Here is an 8,604-nt window from a genome sequence, read left to right as displayed (position 1 = left end):
CATCTGCACGAGCATGCATCTATTCTTTAATACAAATACTACAGAATGTTTATTCCTGTGCTTTTAAATCCTAAAACCATTATTTTTTTTTGTGATCAATTTCCTGCCCATTTTGCTGTTGCTAGGCTCACATAAAAATACATAAATAAATTACAGCACATCAATAAAGAAACAAAGCAGTGAGAAAGCATACAGACCCACTCACTGTTTTTAGTGGCGTATTTCAGGTTTGACTGAAAAACATTGTAGCATGGGGTATTATTATGTTTTATGACATTTTATGTTTTTATCTGGTCAAGATTTATTAGGGGCATAGTTGATCCAGAGGATTATGAGTAGCGAATGCTTTATGAGCATCTCTATGCTTTACATTCACATTTGTAGATGCTCTCCTGCACAAAAAACAATTATGACCATGAAGGAAGTGCTCCATCCCTACGTCTTAACTGCTCACGTCTTTCAAATTCGAAACCACCAGTTTGATCCAAGCTTTCTGATGACATCATCAGGGTTATCTTTTGTAGCTCAGACAGAGTTCAGTATAAAAAAAAAAAATCAAACTTGAGCATCCAAACTTTCAGGCCGGTTTGACTCATATCATGTAACAGAACGTAACTAGATAGATGTTCTGATCAATTCACCTCAGCTGCTTGTCCTTTGTATCGCCGATGCTCAAGTTTGGATCTTTTATTTTGAATTTTGGTGTCAATCCAAACTGAGCAACAAATTTTACTTAATTTTATTTTTTTATTTTTTTTTATCAGAAATCGACTTGAGCATTTGAGCCATTTGAATTCAATCATTGTTTTGTCCCCTTTTATCGGACACTTGAAATTTTTACCCAAATATGTCAACAAAAATAAGGAAAATTCAAACATAAATAATTCAAATAATTTCATGTGGTGTTTAACTTCCAATAAGGTGTTCATTCACTTAAGATTCAAACTGTTATTGCTGTTAGTTTCCTCCATCCAAAACAGCTGTGTGGTAAATGTTTAGGTGTCAAGATGTGCTTATGGAAAGTGTTGAACATCAGGAGAAATCCGCTGCTGCAGCGACAGGAGTGTGTTTTCTAAAGTAGACCACTGGATCACACAGAAGCTGCACATACAGCCAACCTATGGGAATTTCTGACTTTCAGCTTTGAACAAAACACGTCGTAAACACACCACCGCAGAGCCCAAACACATGAATTTAACATGTTACACAGACACACATGCCGCGACTCTACCCTCTCATCTGTCTCCACTGTCTTCCAATAAAGAGGTGGTGTGATAAATCAACTCAAAGGTAGGTGAAATGTCAACTCAAATGGCGTTTCACCTTTGACCTGTTGTCAGTAGGAAGTATGTATGGGCACGTCATGAAGACGGATTGGTGCTCTGGACTCCATGATGACGTTACTATTGTCATGTAGCAGCTAATTCGTTTAAATGGAGACAGATGTCCAGGAGAAAGATGTCTGGCATAAAGAACTGAAGCTTGAGATTGGAGAAATACGTGTTTTTTTATTAATAAATATTTAAAAGAGTCCCAGGGATTATATCATCCATGGTGTTGTAATATAATGTGTGCAGATGCCTCACTGAATGGATAAGTTGCAGAAGCATCCATTGAGCTGTAATGTGTAATTAGAAGGATTGTGAGACAGCAATTTTATAACAAATCTTTAAATAAAGATGATGATGGCAAAAAACAAAAAGAAATTAGCATCAGTACTCTGCAATAATTCGCCCATTTAACTCACACTTTAAAGATCTATAAAATGAAGTAATGACACTTTGGGGCTCAGTTGGAGCAATCCAATTGCATTGATTTCAGCGCTACATTCTTCTGGTCGCCTTTCACTACCACTGCACTAATCATTCATTTGTAAAAGATTTCATTTTGAAAAGTAACCGCACCAGACTTAAGCATAATGGATGATGGATGGTTAGAAAATCAATGGCGGCACAGAGGAGCAGAGTGTGATGACAACATGAAAAGCTTGTAAAGGGACCTTTTAATAGGGGCTGCACGAACAGTCCTAGAGCTGATACAGAAATACAAGCAAGCTACACATGTTGGTGCACACACACACACACACACACACAGGGGTGTACGTTCATAATCGTGATTTATTCATGGACTTTTACAGTGGTAGAAATGCTCCATTTTCTAATACATCTATTATTTAAAGATAGGACCCTGTAGACATAGCTCAACAGATTGTGGTTTAAAAAATGAATGCAAAACCAAACTGGAAGTGTGCATATGAATGCGCATGGGTCCTCCTGTGTGTGTGTGAGTGCGTGTGCATGCTTCCAGTTTCCTCTATTCTGAAGGAGTGCTTACAAACTTTGTGCTTTTTGGTTTCTCTATAATAGATGACAATCACAACAGTTGCCTCGAAACACACCTGCTCCTCTGAGATAGACGTACTGTAGGGCCCCTCCAACGCTGAACAAAATGTGTTTCGCAGGAAACTTTCCCGCAACACAATTTCTGTTCACTTTGAGATCTGTTGCAGATTGGACACCGTATATAGATTGTAAACACAATTTTGTACACATCCCTAAATATATAAGTGCAGGAAGGCAGACTTCTGCTTCTGCATCACCGAGAGAAGTGAAGAGAAAACTCAGTTGTGCCATGAAGTGTTGCTTTTTCATATATATGTGTGTGTGTGTGTGTGTGTGTGTGTGTGTGTGTGTGTGTGTGTGTGTGTGTGTGTGTGTGTGAAAATATATACAGAGTGCATATAAAGTGGGAAAAGTGGTAAAAGGTTTTTGGTACCAAGATCATAATACAGATACAAACAAGAGCACACAAACTCACAGCCCATCTTACCAAAACAGAAAAAAATAGAATAAAGAGAATATCTTTGGGTGTCGGGAACATTATTCTTCCTTATGCTATTTTCATTTTCAAGCTGCACTAGTGAAAGGTTGCATAGTGGCAACCCTTGTACGCTGTAACTGCTTGAAAAATGAAGTTTAAAATCCAAAAACTCAATATGACATCAGTTACCTGCACAAAGAGACTGTCCTCAGCAGAAAAACAAAAGCATCAGTTCATCTATTCTTTCTATTCATGTTTTGCTCAGACGTAACTTCTTTGTGGTGGTGCAAATGGTGGAAGCAGCCTGAGCCCTTGAAATGATGGGTGTAAATGGGACCACTGGTTTCCACAACCTTAACAAAGTAGTTCTAGTTGTATGAAGCAATCATTATTGACACGGTTGGCAGATAAGTAAGAACTCGTTTGAATCGGCTTTTTGAAGGTCACATGGGTCGTCACACCCTATTTCATCCTTTTTCCTATTTCCTTAAAGTTTGTAAAGCAAAAGATGAAGAGTCAGTACATTTTGTGGCTTTTTCGGAGACAGTGTGCATTGCCGTCTTAAATTTTGATCCATCACTTTCTGTATGCAAAGGGAATTTCCTGCTAGTGCTCACAGCTGAACCTTTTCATTTGGTCAAATAGGGTAAATCATAGCTGGGGTTACTTAAGGCTAAGGCTGACAAGAGAGGGGATATTTTAGTTTTATTTTTTTCAAAATAGAAAAAATCTTTTCTTATGGAGATTCAGTTTAATTGAAACGTTTTTTTTAGTATAATTATTCAGTTTTTTTAGATTCAAGGCTGTGGATTTTTTTGCAACTAGGCAGAGCCGATTAATGGATATAATAGCCATGGAGGAAATTCAACTGGTAATTTCTGCCTAAAGAGTTCCTCAAGAGTTGGCCTGTAAGAGATTCTGTGTGTGTGTCAGAGAGGTGAAGGTGTGGGAGTGAAGTTCGCTGACTTTTCAATGTAATCTAGATCTGAATGTGTGTCCAAGTGTTAGTATTTTTTTCATTTTCCATCTCTATTAGAGGTGAGAGTCTTCCAGGGAGCAGGTCGCTGATGGAGACACCTCATTAACCTTAGTGACACTCATTACAATGTGTGACTCCCCATGTCACCAGACAGTGAGGGGAAGTCTCACACACCACACACTCCATTATCTGTCTTACTTAATTTGTCTGTTTCACTCTTGATGCCTTTAGAGTTTGACATTTCACATTCATCTGTGCATCTCCTTCAGTCGCACTTCCTTTGTTTCTGATGTATGCACTTACATGGGTAGATAGTGTACACAAGCGTTTCAAATGAGGTTGTGTTGCATGATAAGAGAACTGCCGGAATTCATTGTGCTCGCACTGCGATTCATGTAGGTTGTGAACCATTGTCCCAGAAAATTCTTTTATCTCCTAAATAGTAAGTCAGAAAGGCAACACAGACTGTCAGCATTCAGTTCATGTTTTTAATTTTTTTTTTTCTCTCTTTTTTTTTCTCTCTTTTTTTTTTACCCTATTTGCTACAGGGTTGTGAAAAAGCCTAATTAGTCTCAGGTCGTGGGATCATGAGGCTGAAATAAAAACACATGTTCAGGTTCATTTTTTTTCCCCCATTCACGGGACAAGGAGGATTGTTGAGTGTGATGTAAACAGTAGTAGTAATAATAACAAAATCCACCCTTTACGTGAGCTGGAAAGAGAGGCCACAACAAGGCTGTTATGATCTTGTTTCTTTGTATTAGTTAGAAGCCTTGTAGCTGCATTTTATTTTAAAGGCGTGGGATTTTTTTGGGATTGTTGTTGTTTTTGTTTTTGGTTTACGCCAATGATGTAATTTATGTCAATTTACGGCAGAGAATATGGGTCATCCAACACTTCAAGATATTAGTAAGACGAGCTAGAGTGTCATGTCATGTCTGATAATGTGCCCTAATGGAAAACCAAAGGGGCACAAGTATGAAGCCTTGGGGTATGCCACAAGATGAGGCATCACTAATGATTACTTAGATAGTTTTGCTGAACAAGAATATAAAGCAATCTAAGGCAGTATCTTTGACACCAGCACACTTTTCTAAGCCATTATCAACAGTATTAAATGCTGAGTTCAATTCAAGTAGAATGAAAAATTAACAATCTGCCGAATCATCTGTTAGTAAAAGATGATTGGTCACTTTAATAAGAGCTGTTTCAGTGTTATAAAGTTAAAGGAAACCTGATTTAAATTGCTAAAATATATAATAAGTGCTTGTAAAAAAAAAAGATCAGCCTTGAGGAAAATGGTGATTTTGGAAAGAGGTCTAAAATGTTTTAAATCAGGAAGGTTAAAGACGAAGTGGGTTGACTACTCAATGTTTAAGGCAGGAGGGAATGCAGCCATCGGAAATAGAAATGTTTACAACAAAGTTTACAACAGTTAAAATAGTAGGGCCAACAATAAATATGATAAAGACAACTTTTTTCAGTCTTTGCTAAAAAATAAATGAATGAGCAAATCCTTTGATTCAACTGAATCGCTGAAATGAGAGCTTAATAGCAGCTCAATGCTGGTTCCTTTTGGGGCCCCTGAGATAGGTCAGCAAAGTTTCAAATCACTAAATAATATTTCAAAAATCACTTCTTTATTCGTGGACATCTTAGCCTCTAAAACACCACAGTACCCTGTAAGAGCAATTTAGCATTGCTAAAAGTGCCAGTGGTAAACACTTCTGTTGTAAATCCTCCCATAATCCCATGTGTAATTTGGAAATTCTTGTGAACTAATTTGTGGGAAATAGACAGTGCTGAGGAAATGAGCCCTACACTACAGTCTTGTTAGAGACGTCAATCAAAATGTCACACCCCTAAGTGCAGGTGGAGCCATCAATATTTCACACTACATGCTCAGGAAGAGCGGAGAGAGGAAATATTCAGCCTTTATTCATTTATTTATTTATTTATTTTTCTTCGCCCATATTTCTCAGAAGCCTACTTGTTGAAGTCTTTTTGTTGTGTGTATCATCTCTTTGGAGTGTCTTGCGGTTAGATGGTGAGGTGGGGGAAGAACAGAGGGGAATAGGCCTAAATGTAATAGAAAAGTGGAATAGAGGAAGTAATGTAATGGCTCCAAGCCAGACCATTTGACAGTTGCATTATTCAAATTAAAATGGCAGGAGGCTACTCTAAAAACTCCCACATGCGGGGGCCCTGACAATTGAACTCATCCAACTTTGAGCTCACATTACACTGAATGTCTGTGCTGCCATTCATTCATTTATTTATTTATTTTTCGTAGGCCACAGTGGAGAATTGAGAGATGCAAGATGGCATGCAAAAATGTGCAGGGACCAGTTGAAACCCGGGTTTTACTTAATGCCTGTAAACAACCGGAGCTTAAGTGGAGTTCAGGAAAGGGTGAAGCACTTGACTGTGACCAGTCTGAAGCGTTAAGACTCAATGACAATATGAAGATACAATAGCGAGGGCAGCAGAGACAGACAGTGTTCCCAAGCTGGTCCAAATGTCCTTAATGATTTCTGTCCATCTTTTATTGCACTGATAAAATCCAGAAGGACTCATACAAGGGACAATAGTTCTGTCTCTAAATCCGCAACTACCTCTATAACATTACAGTAGGCACAAGCAAATATTTACCGACAGCTACCTTGAATCCTGTGCAGTGCTGAGCTGCATCCGTCCTCTTTGATGTAAACTTAATTCAAACCTTTTTACACACAGATGACAAGCCTTTACATTTCCCACTCGTAATTTTCCTTTGAGGTGAACATCCCGCCTCGTGCATCCTGTGCTCTTCTTTCTATATCTTTAGAAAGCTTTCGTTTGAAGAGGCTCCTCTCCATAATAATGCCTCCCTTTGCTAAAGCAGCGTGTGAGTGAAGGGGCTTTTACTTCGATAATTCACTACGAACTGTTTGATCAAGCCGCGGGGGCAAAAATATTCCACGACATTGCCAACGTGAAGAAGCGCTTTAAGAGTGGCTTTTTCAAATCTCCACCAGTTCAAAAGGCAGTGTGGGAGGATTTTTTAATCAGGGAACATGCACATGGGTCACATGCTATTAACATAATGCATTACAAGTTGTAATTAAGCCTAAAAAAAGCAGAGAGAACCCAACGGGAGCATTGTATCTTCCTTTTTTGTTCATTTGAATAAAAGGACGGATTTCCTTTTAGCTGTTTAATGTATTGAAATTCAGACAAATGTGACAAATATGCATATGACATCAAACTGACATAATAAAACTCTTATTGACTGCATGTGTGCCCGCTTATTTTGGCAGCTATAATTACATTTATTTATTCGAACACTATGAAAAACAGGGAGGGAGAAGTTAGGCTGCAAACAAAGCTCTGGTATACGGGGTCAATCTGAGGCCGTGAAATGAATCACAGAGGCAGCAGATCATTACGTTGTTGTGCCGGAGCAAAGTCACGAGGCCAAATGTTTGGTTTGAAATTGAAGTTGACTCTGGTGAGACGTTTCCTAAGAAACACCCTCCAGATAAACGACGAGAAGAGGAGAGAACGGTGGATCACTCCTTTGACACATAGTCTGGGTCCCGACCAATCACAGTCACTGCTGTATGTTAGTGTGGATTAGTGTGGCTGTACAGTACAGTGCGTTTCTGCAAGTGTATGAACCTGACCACATGATCATTCTGTATGCATGTGGGCGGACTTCACACTGTATACTCCCATGCATATCCACATTGTGTATATGAATGTGTGTGTGTGTGTGTGTGTGTGTGTGTGTGTATGAGCTACTATATTTAGAGTGTTTATTTTGTCTGCGAGCATCTGTCAGAAGCGCTGAAGGAGCATCGCAGCTGAAGCCTGCCTGTTCTCTGCCTTACTGGCCACTCCGTTGACCACATGTACCCACTCAAACACACGCACGCACGCACGCACGCACGCACGCACGCACAAACACCCACGCACACACACTGTTTCCCTTTCTCTTTTTCTCTCTCAATCACCCTCAGTCCTTTCCTCTCACCCTCTCTTCATCTTTGTTTTAGCATAAAGCCTTCATGTGTCTCGTTTCTTGCTCGGCATGCGGGCTCTATGTGTCAGGCCGATGTGGAGTCAGCTCAAGCTGGGACTGCAGGACCGTGAGCCTCTTTTCCCTTCGCATTTGTTCCAGTACCCATCACGCTGCCGCCTCTGGCTCTACCCTGGCTGGTCGGCGGCACACCGTGGCCAAGGCCACCTTACCTAACCTCACTCCAACCACTCCTCTATGCTATACAGCGCAGGGGCAGAGTCCAACACAGCTCACTGCACTTCCAGGTAATTTTGCCTGTGTGGGTTGTTAAGTGTGCGTGCATTATGCAATATATTATCATATTGCTGCGCGAAGTAATGTTTCATAAAGCACCAAAGTGCAGAGTTAGTGTGATATCCTGTGCACCTACCCTTGTGGCATACAAAAGGTGGATGCATTTGTTTGTGTTGGTGTCTGATGTTGTGTTTGCGTATGTAGGAGAGAAACCAGTCCAGTCTGTCGTGCGCCAACGCTCAAGTAAAGGTCAATAATTCACCCAAGGATTACAGAATCTCATAAACTGTTTTCAGAGAATCAGACTGTGGTATTGAGTTTTACACCTTTCTGCTGCGTGATTCTTATTGTGCTGAGTGAGATGGGAGGTGGAAAAAAGGCTATGTATATTTAGATCTATGCATGAAAGCACACGTGTGTGAGACAGAGATGTAGTGAGCTGTTGTTGCGTCTGCCAATATTGTGTTTATTCTGCATGTCAGAGCCAGAGGAAAAAAAAAAAAAAAAA

The sequence above is a fragment of the Seriola lalandi genome, unplaced genomic scaffold (assembly GCF_002814215.2).
Source record: "Seriola lalandi dorsalis isolate HSWRI2012SDOR001 ecotype SW California unplaced genomic scaffold, Sedor1 jcf7180002054966, whole genome shotgun sequence".
In the NCBI taxonomy this organism is placed as follows: Eukaryota; Metazoa; Chordata; class Actinopteri; order Carangiformes; family Carangidae; genus Seriola; species Seriola lalandi.
This window is presented reverse-complemented; position numbering follows the sequence as displayed.